We start from the raw sequence: 15,778 nt of genomic DNA on the forward strand, positions 1-15,778 counted from the left end.
TACTTGATGTTAGTGAAAATTGAACCAACATATAATGAGATTAGCAAGTCTTTAACTTTATAATCCTTTGAAATAGATAACATGTCTGTTGATTTTTTCTAGTACAAGGCTCTTGACTTCGTGTTTATATTATCTGCAAAACTTTGAAGGAATATTATCTGATAACCATAAAGTTGTTATGAAGCAAATTAAAAAAAAAAAAACTGAAAAATATCCAGCCACTGATAATGCTAGAGTTACTCCCCTTTGAACAGGTTCCAATATATGACACTTGAATGAAATGTACTCAAATAGCCTTGATTCAGATAAAGTTCTATACTTTGATGAAAAAATGAGATAACTATGAAATCTGAGGAAATCTGGCAGTACAGCAGATGAAAACTTGATAGATATTTTATAGTACATAGTGATCAGTGTTTATCACTTCCAACTGTTTTATGCAGCCTATCACTATAATTAAGATATATTTCCCGTTCAGTTTTGTAAGATATGTGTATTAACTCCAGTAAGTTCTGATGGCATGTTTCTATGATAAACATGCATGTTAAAAGAAATGTTGACTGTTTGGTACATATTTTTTTGAAAGCTTTAAGTTCATTTGTGACTTAACTGCCCTAGGTGGTCTCAGTTGTCTCTTGTGGCACCATGCTGACTTTCAGTGCAACAGGTCATGACTTCCATTTTTGGAAAATACATTTAAACTGGTGTTCACTGCTTCTCTTCTAAGCAAGTGACACATTTTTTAGACTGCCCAGAAGGACAAAGTGTCAGAGTAGGGTGACATGCCTTCCTCCAGACCTGCAGGGGCTAAAAATCAAACAGACCAATGCCCGGGTCTAGAGCATTTACACTTGAGGCAATCAAAGCTTGTAACCAAATATGCCAGACGGACTAGTAACATAAACAATCAGGCGTTTCCAGGTTTAAAAGCCGGCTTGTTGTGTCCATCTCGTAAAGAGCATGCACAGTTTATATTCATATCTTGTCATCATGTTGTCATCCTGATATGCATGTAATATTTACCACTGGACATTAAATATCAATGTATCCATCCTTCATTCAATTTACTTTTTTTTATGATTGTCATATATAGTACATATTTTATAGACATAAACAAAATGTTGAATATAGTTGAAATCCAATTTCAAACATATTAAATATTCTGAATAATTTCTTGATAGAAAACAAAATTATAAAATTAAGCTAAAGAAGTTTTAGTCAATTTAAAACGTACACTAGAATTTTCTAGCCAATGTCTTAAAGAACATTGGAGGAGTTTTTGAGTATATGCATGTAAATTATTATATTACACCATTCAGTGTTGTCTCCCTTTATGTGAATAGCAGTTGAAAAAAGACGATTATCTCACTTACATGCTGTATAATGTTCTATTGCACCAACAATGGGAAGTTTAGGATTTTGATTAAAACTTGTTTGCATCTCACAAAAATAATGCAACAATTTCTTAATATTAAAAGTTTGATTTTGAAAAATAATTTGATCAATTGACATTTGAATTTCAAAATTGAACTTTGGTAATGTTTCAGTTTCTCTTCATCTTCAAAAAAAATTGGAGCAAGAGTTATTCCCCATTGTATATGTATATAGCCTTGGTAAAAACATTAAGACAGAGTTCTGATTCTAATCACTAATGTTCCCTTGCATTTGAATGAGGACAATCTAATTACAAGTTAACGTCATCAGTAATCAAAACAAGAAAAAAATCAGCAGGATTTCTGTAATTTCTTAGCAGGCAGGGTTAATTATTGGGGGGAAAAACAACATTTTTTGTATGTAAATTATAGGTTAATTCTTCAGGTGAAAGACAGCAGATAGGTCTATAAATAGATACTAATGTTTAAATCATATAAATATTTAGAGGGATTACTACATGAGTTTTGTATCAGTATAGTTTAATACAATTTGGCTGATTTTATTACAATATTTACGATTTTTACGTCAGTTCATTAAAAAATGATTAGTGAACACTTACTTTTATTCGAGATCGAAATTGGTTTATAAACTTAAATTTCTGGAACAAATATAATATGTTCGTTAATCATTGTTTTTGAGGTTTAAGTAAAATATTGTAGAAAATGTGATTTTACACTGTGAATGAATTAAAGTATTTTTTGAAGACTTTGGCAGTAAATGCTTGCCTGTGTACAGCATAAGATGATTGTCAGTACAAACAAGATAAAATAATTAGAAGACAATACTTGTTTCATTTTCCATCACTTTGCTATTATGCCACTGAATAATTTTTAAAAAGGAGATTTTTTTTTCTCTGAGAAAAATTTAACAAGCACACAATTCAAGTTAGTTTTCACTTCAAAGATTCATGATTCATTCTTTCCGTAAAAATTTTCATGTTCATTAAGAAAAATAATTGGGGTGTTTTACTATTTTATTGAAATATGTCATTTAATATCTTGTTTGTTCGTGATGAGGAATTTAGAAGAAGAAAAAAATGAATATTGCTCTTGTGAAAATGCTGAAAATTATACAGCTGGGAAAGTGTGAGAGCCTTTGAAGTAAATATTTCTTTCTTTCATGGGTTATTATTGATTAAAAATTTTGAATTAAAATAGAAACAAAAATATTTTAGCTGTTTTTCATAATGCTGTAGTTATGATATTACATAATCTTTCATCACACAGACTGGTGTATTTAAAAAGATTTTACTGTTATTACATCCAGAAGTTTAATTTCAATGAAATTTGTAATTTTTTATCAGCTGGTAGATTAAATGAGTTTGTGTCTGCTTAAAATAGTGATCCTTGCCCAGAAATAAGATCAGATTAAAGTCTTCTTAAATCAAAGAGATAAAAAAGGTTTAAAAAATCTTCAATGTGATCTTAGATCTAAAGTTACTGAGACATATAAAAAGGTTCTTAAGTGTGATTCATTCCATCTAAATAAAAAATGTCTTCCTGAATAAAAAAAAACCATGAATCATGGGAGAATAAGATGTTCATGTTGAATATCTTTAAATTTACAGAAAATTAAAAATAAATTGTATTTTTTCTATAAAATGATTCAGTTGTAATAAAATCTAAAGACTTTGAGGGAGAATGACCATGTAATGGAATCCATCATTGAAAATGACCAACAACTTAAGCTTAACTAACATGAGGTAATATTGCAAAGATCAAGTGTGCAAGTTTTGTCTTATTTTTTATCATTTGTCTGATTATTGCTGTCTGCACAGTTTCAAAATTTATGACTGTCTTAATAGTATGTACAGTTTAACATGTTGTTTTTCCCTGAGAACAAATTGACACAGTACAACTGTCAGTGTACAATTTTACTCCTTATGACTGTCTTTGTACGATTTGATTTTTTGTGACTGCCTTAGTCATACAAGTTGACTCTTTGTGATTGCCTGAGTACATACAAGTTGACTCTTTGTGATTACCTGAGTACATACAAGTTGACTCTTTGTGATTACCCGAGTACATACAAGTTGACTCTTTGTGATTGCCTGAGTACATACAAGTTGACTCTTTGTGATTTCCATAATTTGCATACAAGTGACACTTTAAGATTTTCAGTGTATAAGTTCACTCCTTGTGACTACCTATGTACAGTTAGCTCTTTGCGATCACTAATTACATATTGAGTCTTTTGTGACTGCTTGTGCACATATAGAAGTCATATTTCATTTAACCATTTATTTGCACATTGGCAGTATAATGTATAAAACCAGGATGTTCTTCCATTCCTTTAATAAGTTAGTCTTCAACTTCACTCCTTTTTGATAGAGTTTAATATTGTTTGAGCCAATTAAATAGATACCTGCGGGATAGAGGTGATATTTTGCCAATTACCACTGGCTTCAAACATTGTGAAAAGTGTTCAGTAGCTATTTTTGAAATTTGTGTTTTTGTCAGATAAGATGAGATGTTGCAGCAGTTATGTGTCCATACATACCAAAGAATCCTTATCTTTAAAGAACAGCTTATCTTTTTTCCTTGGCAGCAGTACTGAACATATCGATATCACCTAGAAAATCGGCACACAAACTTCTAAAAGATAGCCCATCTAATGTTTAAAGATATGAAATATGCTGATATCTTTACCCTAAAAAATTCTCAAATATTTTATCATAATATATAGAAGCTTTTCTAGTTTTTGAATTTCTTCTCCTTGATAAGTGTGGATTTTAATTATTTTGAAATTGAAGAGTTTAATGGAGGGAGATAACTCTCGTTGTAAGTCTATGTATGACAATGAATGGAACACCCGAGCTGAGATGTATAACCCATATCATTCCTACCATGATGACAAGGCAAGTTTTTATTGTTTTAATTTTTCAGAGATAATAATTCTATCAATATCTTTAATATTTACATTCAAAAGACATAAATTTAGAAAACCTTCATTTTGATATCTCTTAAGGGCCTCAAGATCAGTAAAACTTTATTTTTTAAGCTTGTCAGATTTGGATAAAAGATAGAAGATAGATGTGGGGTTATGAATAATGTTAAGATTTAAGAGTGCAAAATAAGGTACTCAACAACAGACACACTATCATCCTGAAAATGCTTGAAATATTTGCCACTGGATGTTAAGCAATATAATACAATATGGTTCTAAAGCATTTCTAGTCGTATTGGTTGTGTGATTAAATTCAACTGAAACTAAATGTATTGTCACCAAAATCTTCAAATCGGGTATTCACTGACATAGTTTCTGATTTTGGACAGGCACATGAACAGGAAGCTTGCCTTTGTTTAAAGAGGAAATGTTACTATTAAAAGAGATTAAAGAATTGCAGAGCATATTTTGTTGAAGAAATGTATTTTACTAAGGAAGAATTGTTATGCTGGCCCCTCAAAGAGAAATAAGTCCTTTTGAATATTTTACTAAAATAATCATTCAAAATCTAGACTACTTCTTATAAAACTTGAAATTGAAACATTGTTTCAAGTTTTATAAGAAGTAGTCTAGATTTTGAATGATTATTTTTTTTTGGATCATTCCCTTGGAATTCTGTAAAAAAATATTTTGTTAAGCTAATTCTGCTCTGCTGAAAAAATCTTATAAGTAAATCTGAAATGATTTGAGAGTAAGCTTTAAAAGTTATCTCCCTTTTAAATCTACCACTAGTGTTTATATAATTCTCTGGAATTATGCCCTAAGAATCAATCTTGTTAAAAACCACCTGCAAATATCAGTAGATCTCTAAAATACATTTGGAAATTTCATGTGGTTATGGGTCATTTTTCATGTAGTTCATGGGTCACTTCTCAAGTAAGATATTTAATCACCATCTGTGCAACCATAATTTGTTCTCATCATTTGGAAAATTAGTTAAGGAAATGAATGCCATCATCAAATGCAATCATTTCTACACTTTAATGATCATGTAGAAAATTTTCTAGTACATATTCTTCCTCACCCAAAACATCAACATTTAGATTTGATATGGTGTTTTACACTATAAATGGGAAAATCATACATTGCTTATTTATTTAACTGTAGTAGTGAATTGGAAGAAAAATGTAATCTTTGTGTGGTTTCATGTGAAAGATAGATGTTTCGTACAGCAATCCAACAACACAAACCTTAAATCATCTACAGGTGAATGTCAATGGTCTTCAACAATAGACATATGTCAAGGCCACTTTATGTCAAGGGAGAAAAACATGTTATTGGTTGTTTAATTAGGCAGCATGCTTCTTCAATGCACATGTTTAGTGTTGTCCACAGCTTGACAAGTTTTTGTTGCTTCATTCTGGTGGAATGTGTAGAACTTACAATGATGCTGCATTTTGAAGTCTTTTTCTAAATTTAATTTTGAGTCATTTTTTTTTCTTTCATTTTTAAAGCTTTGTGTGTGCAAATGAAGTGAACCATTTACTTTTTGTCAAATCAGAGTTATTTATTTTTGCCTTTATTTCAAGGTCATTTATCTGCTGTTGTTAAAAGTTCATGGCCATACATAGAATAGCTACCATTGAGGTCGTTTAGATGCTGTTAATGTCATTTGTTCATCATAGAGTGTGACCTTGCAAATATTCTTGTTTTAGAATTACTGCTGAAAGTTGCTAACATGTATTTAAAAATTGTCAGTTTTGAAATGTCTGCTACCAAAAAATAAAAACAAATTTATGTCTAATTGTCAAATGATTATCATGATTCAAGCTGACAACATGAATGTACATGTATGAACATCATCAAAACAAACGCCTCCTTTGGAAATATCTTTGTGGCTTATAAACAGAGAAAATGTTAAATTGTACCACATGTTTTTTCTCCAGACCTTAAGTCTTGCTGATATATTAAATTTTCTGGGCTTGATATCTCGTACAACACATCTCCTTTTATTCCTATATGCTTTATTACAAGTATTTCTTTATTAATCTTATTTCAGAAATTATATAATCGTATTAAAGCTTGATTAATTTCCTGATTATAATCAGAATTTATGTTATTTATTGGTAGTGTTGTATGATTCATAATTATGTTTTTATTATTTCAATTTTCTTACACAAATTAGACCCTATCTAAAGAACATGTGTGAATCTAATAAAATAATTAGAAATGGACGCTTGTGTAAAAAACATATGGACAGATTGTGATTTCATCAAATTATAAGATGATATTTGATCTGGATATTTATTAAAATAACGTCTTGTAAAACATAAGGTATCGTCATTTCTCATTTCTGGTTTGTTATTATTTCATAACATTTTCATCCAAAGTTAAACAATATTTGCAAAAAATGCCAAATTAATTTGAGTACATACTAATCAGAGTTGTATTTTTAACAATATTAAGCATATTAATTTGTGAAATTACAGTATTTGAACTGGTTCCCTGTGGAGAAATCTGTTTCTGTTATGACTTTCATAGAAGTGACAACCAGACAGAATAAAAACTGTAAATGAAACAAGTCTGTATGTCTGTACTTCATTCAACAAAATATAAAAAAAAAGTTCTCTGTAAGTTGCTCACCGTGGAGAAAATCTCTGTTTTAATCAGGCTATTGGTATAAATAAAAAAAAAAAAATGCATAATCTCATATATTTCAATACAATTTCTTGGCCAAAATTCTGAGGTAAGACTCACAGACAAAATTCAAACTTACTAGAAAGCATTCCAAATACTAGAAAATAGGATAGAATAAAAGCAGCATTCCTACATTTATCATATAGATTTTATTTTTTGCTAGAGTTACCTCCCATAAATATTCCTTCAGTCATTTACCGAATTTGCCAATTAATTTTTTTTATTCAGCTTTCATTCAATATCTTTCATCTTATTGGTTGCAAAATTTGTCTTTTGAAGAATAAAGATGTTAAGCTGAGTTGTTGTTTGAAATTAGTTGATGAAGTTTGACATTTTTTTCGGGGTCAAGGTCAGCAGTCAGTCTTTGAGCAGAAGAGGTTTAATAGTATAAGCATGACAGAATTGACTTGGAATTTGTATATTCTCACAAAATGGCACAAAAAAAAGAGAAAAGTTCTGACATAACTGATTCATCACTGCTTGATCTTCTTATCTGTTACATAAAACAAAGGATAACAGTCCAAAACAAAGGATAACAGCAGGAGTAGGGTTATGTATTGTTTATAAACTGCATATCTTGGGGAACATCTGGTTCTATAGTGATATACATGTATAGATTGAAAACCAGTTGTCTCCTGGTGTCCTGTCAATCATTAGGAAACCAGATGTTTTCTGTAGATTTTTCTCAGAATGTTCTGAGTTCCTTGTTTGTCTGGCTTTTCATTCTGTCAAAAAGTAAGTTTTGTTTTTTTGTACCTTATTGTAAAATGAAATCTTGTCATCATATTTTCTTGTGTTGATTATAGAGATATTGTATTGACTCTAAGCTGATGAGTTTAACTAAGCCCTTTTCAACAGATTTTTTGGGGATTAAGGATGAGCTCTCAGTTTAAGTTAGTCATATACTGTTTAGGCCATAATGCAGTCTCTGAATCTTGTAGCAACAAAACTACTGTTTTAAGTCACCAAACCAAATGTTCATCCATATTTCCTTAGCACCAAATCTTGCTAATTTTATATAGTCCAATCAGTAGTCACAGTCAGTAAATCTATTTATAAACTGGACTTTGCATGATGATGAGTTTTTTCCTTTAAACAACCTTGACTCCCCCCCCCCATGAGGGGTTTAGCAGATTTAGTTTCTAGTCTTATGTAGCCCCCTCCCTTTTTATTATATACAAAACTTCAATTCCTTGATTCAGATGATTAATTAACTAATTCTTGTTACAATTTTAATTAAATACAGAAACATCTCACATATTCTACTATTTATAAATCTTTTGTTGGAAGTTTATCTTTAAGTACCTTTGAGTTTGAAGTCAACTTTACTCTTATAGTGCTTACTCTTTTAATTAAATTTTTTAATGTTACAAAAAAAAAAAAAAAAAATCCATAAAAATTTCTTCAATCAAATATGATGATACAGGTGATTATACATCTGTTGTTAATTTCAAAATAGGAGGTGGATTATTTTGTCAAAAATATTAAAACCCGACAGATTTTTACCTAGATTACACTTGATAACATGGAATATCGTTTGTCTTTCACATGTGAAGATGTTATTAAAACATGTTTTTATATCTGAAAACTGGAGGTTAAGGTTTTGTAGATTTTGGCACAATTTCAGCTAAAAAGGGGAGGCAACTAAGTACAGTTTTTGTGATAACATACACATAGGCTCATGCATGTACTATAGTAACATTTTTGCAGTCAGACATTGATTCAATTTATGTGAATTTTTTTGGCTTTCAGCTGTTTCTGGATTATCTGATCAGACAATCTTTAATTTTTTTAAATGGTAAATAATCTTCTATGCCAAACAAAATTTATACATAGTATCATTGAAGATTATATATTGGTGTTGAGTTAGGAAATGATTCAGGTGTCCTAATGGAAGAAAAGGAGAAAGTTTTTAACTTGATTTATCATTGGCCCTTTTGAAACTTCTCTCCCCTTTTAAAGTGACATAATCATGCACCAATCAGTCCCTCGTGCACTTGGACATCACATATTTGTGACATCATCAATGCACCAATCAGTCCCTCATGCACTTGGACATCACATATATGTGATTTAACCATGCACCAATCAGTCCCTCGTGCACTTGGACATCACATATTTGTGACATAATCATGCACCAAACAGTCCCTCATGCACTTGGACATCACATGTTTGTGACATAATCATGCACCAAACAGTCCCTCATGCACTTGGACATCACATATTTGTGATTGGTCTCACCATCAGAGATAATAAAAAAAAAAAATAGTCCAACAAACCCTTTTAACCCTTGCAAAACGTGCAAGATCTACCATAACTTATGATAAAATCCGTAAGTGTAAATTGCAGAAAAGGAGTAAAATTTGTGCATGATTTATCATCTTTCTTGACTTATAGTTTTGTCAGAGTTTTGTCAGTAATTAACAGAAAAATGCTCAATTTTCATCACCTAGTATACAAACAATTTCCATAGCAGTCACATTGATGTATATTTCATGTATAACAATGACAGCTATGTTGTCTATTACATGTAAGTATGAGAGGTCATACAAGGTCAATGTTGTCAGCATGTGGAAAATCCATCATTCTTTAGCTTGTACGGCTTAACATCATTGCAGATGATGCTTTCACCAAAGTGAAGAAAAAAGGGGGATAGGGTGTTTTAGTTATAACACATAACAAGGTCAAAGTAAAAGAACCATGCTATTTCTTGTCCTCCCTTTTTTATGTGATGTGTGATTCGATTGTGGTTTAATAGTTGAGTGTCCTAATGCCTCTATTGCGGTATGTTTAAGGTTTGATAAATAGAAGCCACTCAAAGTGTATTTCCTCCCCCCTCCCCCTTTTTTGTCTTTTAATGATGATTTTTTCCACATAGATTTGAGTGTGATTAATTTAAATGAAATGTGAAAGATGTAGCTATCTGTTTTTCCTCTGAAAATTGGGATGGAGATAAAAATATTTAGGAGATTCAGCTAAATACCACAAACATAGCTTTTGATGGTATGGACAAGAAAGAACTATGTTAGTTTGATTGAAAACATTATTGCTGAAACAACAACTACATAAGCAAGAGAAAACATTTCTTTAATGACATCAATTTCAGTTCAATGGTCATTGTCCTATAAGTGTATTGATATAACCCACTTTTATTCCATCATTTGAATAAAAGAATCCGGGTTCAATAATGACGAAAGTGATGAATAACAAAGAGAACGTAGAAAGATAAATATGGGATGCTAAGGGATTAGGTTCTTTAACTAAAAGTAAATATTTGTTGTCATATGGGTAGAAATTCTGCTTAGAATTTTAGTATTAAGTAAATATTTGCTGTCAGGATATTAGAATTGATGCTCAATCACTTTCTATAATGATATTCAATATTTACTGCTCTTTTCAGCTTTCTAGAATATCAATAATGATTGATGTATGTATATAATTCTCAGAATGATAAATGGTCCTAGATTACAAGGACATTGGAATTGTATGTCAATATGTATGAGAGTGCACCAAAGTTTTCCAAATTCCTTAAGGGCATTTATCTGTTCAAACTCCATTTTCAAAATACCTTTTACAAAGCAAATGCATGGGACATTATTTATAACTTAAATGCCTACGGATATAATATAATGGCAAGCTATATTTTCTTAGAGCAAGGACACCAGAATGTAAAAAATCGAAAGTATCAAATAACATTTAGCTCTTATTAAAAATCAGAACACTAATTGCAGTTGTAGTATTTCAGACTATTCGAAAATTCTAATGACCTTGAAAAAAAGCCTCAAGGATATTTCTTGACTAAATATTTTTCAAGTTTACAACCTCTGAACTTAAAATTAGGTGTCAAACAGGTGAATTCTAAAATTAGGAATCCCAGTGATGCAGAAACTGGCATGGTGAAAGAAAGTAGTGTCAACATCTGGCTCCAGGTGTCTTAAATACCTTGATACCAAATGGGCCAGAAAATCAGCTAAAACTTTACAATGATTGTTGTCTTCAATTCTAGGAAATCAGAAAGTAATTAATGTCTTGGTGTGATTATTTTACCCCTATAAGAGGCCCTCAGGGTTGTAATGGGGGTATCTTCATCAGACCAATGATGGTAAAAATTCTTGCCAAATGGCGTTAGCGATACCTTTTTGGTGCATGGCGATAATTAGATGACCACCTTTTTAGACGATAAAAAAAATGGACTGATTTTGACGAATCACGTTATATTTTTTCACCCAAGAAAAACGGTAACAATAATTATTTGAAACCTCTGATGAATCACTATAGAGGATATTTTGACACCCTGTAATGGTGCATTTCATTATCAATTGCATGTTTGTTCCTTCCACAGTACCTAACTTTACCTAATTACAGGTAAAAATTGAGGTATCCAATTGTATCTTGTTATAAAAGTTTACTTTTTTTGAAATACTTCTTGCAAGAAAACAAGATTGAAATATTTTGGCTGTAAAGCAGGTGTATAAAATAAACAAGTTTAGGAACACCTGTAGCTCAGTATACACTATCTGTTTAATCTTGTCTGGAATGCCAGGTATCTCTTCAGAAATTTTATTGACTGGTCAGTCTGCTGCAGGAATTATAAAACTTGTTTACTACCTTATAATGTTACAAGGTTAAAGTAGGCCGAGTTTGCAGATAAATAGAGGTGATCAAGACTTTAGAAATAAACAATGATGAGAAAAGGTCTCGGTTTAGTACATGCAACATGTCACACTAAGTCGGTGATGATTTTTTTTACATTGAATGCTGTCCTACGATAAGTGAGAACTTCATACCCTCCCCCTTTTTATCTGGAACAGAGGAATTTCCACTGACTGATTTATAAGAGAGATTGGAAGATACCAAAGGGATATTAGTACTCATAAATTAACAATGCCATGATGGCAAAAAGTAAAGAAGAAAAAACACCAAAAAGACAAACAACATAGAAAACTGAAGCAGCAAACAACCCACAAAAACAGCATACAAAACACAACATAGAAAACTGAAACAGCAAACAACCCACAAAAACAGTATACAAAACACAACATAGAAAACTGAAGCAGCAAATAACCCACAAAAAACAGCATACAAAACACAACATAGAAAACTGAAGCAGCAAACAACCCACAAAAAACAGCATACAAAACACAACATAGAAAACTGAAGCAGCAAACAACCCACAAAAACAGCATACAAAACACAACATAGAAAACTGAAACAGCAAACAACCCACAAAAACAGTATACAAAACACAACATAGAAAACTGAAGCAGCAAATAACCCACAAAAAACAGCATACAAAACACAACATAGAAAACTGAAGCAGCAAACAACCCACAAAAAACAGCATACAAAACACAACATAGAAAACTGAAGCAGCAAACAACCCACAAAAAACAGCATACAAAACACAACATAGAAAACTGAAGCAGCAAACAACCCACAAAAAACAGCATACAAAACACAACATAGAAAACTGAAGCAGCAAACAACCCACAAAAAACAGCATACAAAACACAACATAGAAAACTGAAACAGCAAACAACCCACAAAAACAGCATACAAAACACAACATAGAAAACTGAAGCAGCAAACAACCCACAAAAACAGTATACAAAACACAACATAGAAAACTGAAGCAGCAAACAACCCACAAAAAACAGTATACAAAACACAACATAGAAAACTGAAGCAGCAAACAACCCACAAAAAACAGCATACAAAACACAACATAGAAAACTGAAGCAGCAAACAACCCACAAAAAACAGCATACAAAACACAACGTAGAAAACTGAAACAACAAACAACCCACAAAAAACAGCATACAAAACACAACATAGAAAACTGAAACAGCAAACAACCCACAAAAAACAGCAGACAAAACACAACATAGAAAACTGAAACAGCAAACAACCCACAAAAACAGTATACAAAACACAACATAGAAAACTGAAGCAGCAAACAACCCACAAAAAACAGTATACAAAACACAACATAGAAAACTGAAGCAGCAAACAACCCACAAAAAACAGCATACAAAACACAACATAGAAAACTGAAGCAGCAAACAACCCACAAAAAACAGCATACAAAACACAACATAGAAAACTGAAGCAGTAAACAACCCACAAAAAACAGCATACAAAACACAACGTAGAAAACTGAAACAGCAAACAACCCACAAAAAACAGCATACAAAACACAACATAGAAAACTGAAACAGCAAACAACCCACAAAAAACAGCAGACAAAACACAAAAAAAACTGAAGCAGCTTAGACAACCCACATAAAACAGCAGACAAAACACAAAAAAAAAATGAAGCAGCAGACAACCCACAAAAAACAGCAGACAATCACAGGTCATCTGTTTAATTGATAGGTGGATGTTGAATTATTTCTGAAGCATGTTTCATGATGTTAACAAAAAGAAAATCATTTTAAGTGATATAGATACAATGGATAAGCGTTGATTCTTGAAAAAGAAACCATGAGCCCGCAGGGCGAATGGTTTGTTTTTCACGAATCAACGCTTATCCATTGTATCTATAACTTAAACTATTGTGATAATGTCTTTTCAAAATTAAAGCCTATTCTTAATTAGAAGGTATTGTTAGTGAGTTTAAATAACCATGTTATCGTGACAAACGATGCATTACAATATATCATATATTACATTTAAATCATTATGGTTAAAACAATATAAATACATGTTGTACACATAACGTCTGCCCTTAAAGATTTTCATTTATCAGGCATCTGAACATTATATGTTTTGACAAAATAATTTATTTGATCTTATTTCTAATAAAATTGGGGTATGTGTCAAAGCCTGGGACAACAACTTGACAAAAAACATATATATGGCATATATATAAAGCATGTGTCCGTAATTTCTAACAAGAAGTCTCATTACCTACATCACGATTTTCAAGCATTGGAATTTGTGAATAAACAAATGTAATCATACTATATTGATTTATAAAACAAAAAAAGACACCTATAATGTTAACATTTCCGTTTTAAAATTGTAGAATATATAACAATCATCCAACAATAAACGACCAAACTCGCTTTTATTAAACAAAATATCCAAAATCACTTAATAAACAAGGAACAAACCAGGAAAAGTCGAGAACAGGGACAAAAACAAAAACAGGATTCGAACCTAAGCCGACATGTTCTAACTCATTGAGCATTTCCATGAAACCTCGCGGCTACCAACTCATTCTATATGATTTCCTATTATTGTATATATAAAGGTACAATCTACGTGTGTCCGTTGTACCGATGTATATCAAATATTCAATATATATATATGAATTAGACAATTGAATCGTAACCAATTGGTAGCCGAGAGGTTTCGTCGATGTGTTGATGTAAGTCACAATGAAGAGAATGCATGGACGGGTTCGACTCCGAGTGCAGGCATATATAAATTACAAAAATTAAAGGTAAGTTTTTAAAATAATTCCATTACTGAACAGAAATCAGTAAAATTGGCCAATTCAACCTTAATGTAATTAGGCACACAAAGGAAACAAAAGAGTGACAAAATGTGAGTCCATTTCAGCGACGAATTAAGGAAGCGTTGATTCTAGAAAAAGAATCCACGGTAAATGAATGGGCTGACGTCACCACAATGGTTTAAAATGTTATAATTTTATTGTAATTTCATGATTACTTTATTTATTTTCAAACATTTAACTATAGAATCGTGCACTCAATAAAATAGAAAAAGATATTGATAAAGTAAATTTAGATAGCATGAAACATTAGAGTAGGGTGTTACAACACATTAACTCTGGTAGTTGTTAATTCTCTGATCTTTATTTTCTTTCTTTTTTATTTGTTTATTATGAAGATTTGGATCATCTCATGAATCATGTTGTTGACTGTTTATTTGAGTTTCTTAGATACCTCTGATTTGTTTTGAAGTTTTGCTTCAATTTCAATTATTGGTGATGTTGATATTTTACTACTTTGGAAACTTGTTTGTTTTTTAATGTCATGGCAGTACGAAAAATCAACAGAAACAAGTCTTAAGGTAGATCACCAGTATATATTTTTTGAGACAGAATTTTTTTATAATTTGCCAAAATGAAGATTTTACTATGCTCTTTTCAAAAATTTAATAAAAAGTATGGGTCACCGTGCTATTTTTCAAGCTATGAGTCGTTGAAAATTGCCAAAATTTGGTTAGTTTGTTCATGAAAAAACACATTAGTGTGCATAAAAAAAATTCTATGAGATAGAATTTTGAAATAAATTTTGAGAAGAAAGGTTTCATAATATGTTTTAAGAAAATAAAAAGAAAAAATGGTGTCACCGAACTTGTTTTCTTGCTACAAATAAATATAAAAAATTTCCCTATTAGCCCAGTTTAAATTTTGTACTAAAAGAGTTATCTCCCCTTAAATGGCTCATTTGAACAAAATGATTTTTAGACCAAAGAAAATGATATTTGTTAAAATATTTTGTATAATACAATTAATTAACAAGTTTTCTAAAAATAGAAAAAACTTCTAACAATTGAATTGCAAATCTGTCTCCAAATTTGCAGATTTAGGCAAATAACTAGACCGATTTTGTACTGTGATTGTACAATCCAAGATGGCGGTATACCATCAATCTACCTTAAGTACAAAGACTTGTTGGGGGCACAAAAAAATAAGTGCAGAAAGGTCACCTCCATGAAAATAATAAATGGCGAATCTTAGCTAGTTCAAACTTGCTTGAGGTCTTTGACAACCTTCTTCAACTAATCC

The 15,778-nt window shown here is 31.1% G+C and overlaps 1 protein-coding gene across 10 annotated transcripts in view; it reads left to right on the forward strand.

Moving 5' to 3' along the window:
- Positions 1-15,778, forward strand: part of LOC134686806 (neuron navigator 2-like) — a 302,687-nt gene that overhangs the window by 231,499 nt on the left and 55,410 nt on the right. The gene's annotated exons all lie outside the window — the stretch shown is intronic.

The sequence above is a fragment of the Mytilus trossulus genome, chromosome 10 (genome assembly GCF_036588685.1).
Source record: "Mytilus trossulus isolate FHL-02 chromosome 10, PNRI_Mtr1.1.1.hap1, whole genome shotgun sequence".
NCBI lineage: Eukaryota > Metazoa > Mollusca > Bivalvia > Mytilida > Mytilidae > Mytilus > Mytilus trossulus.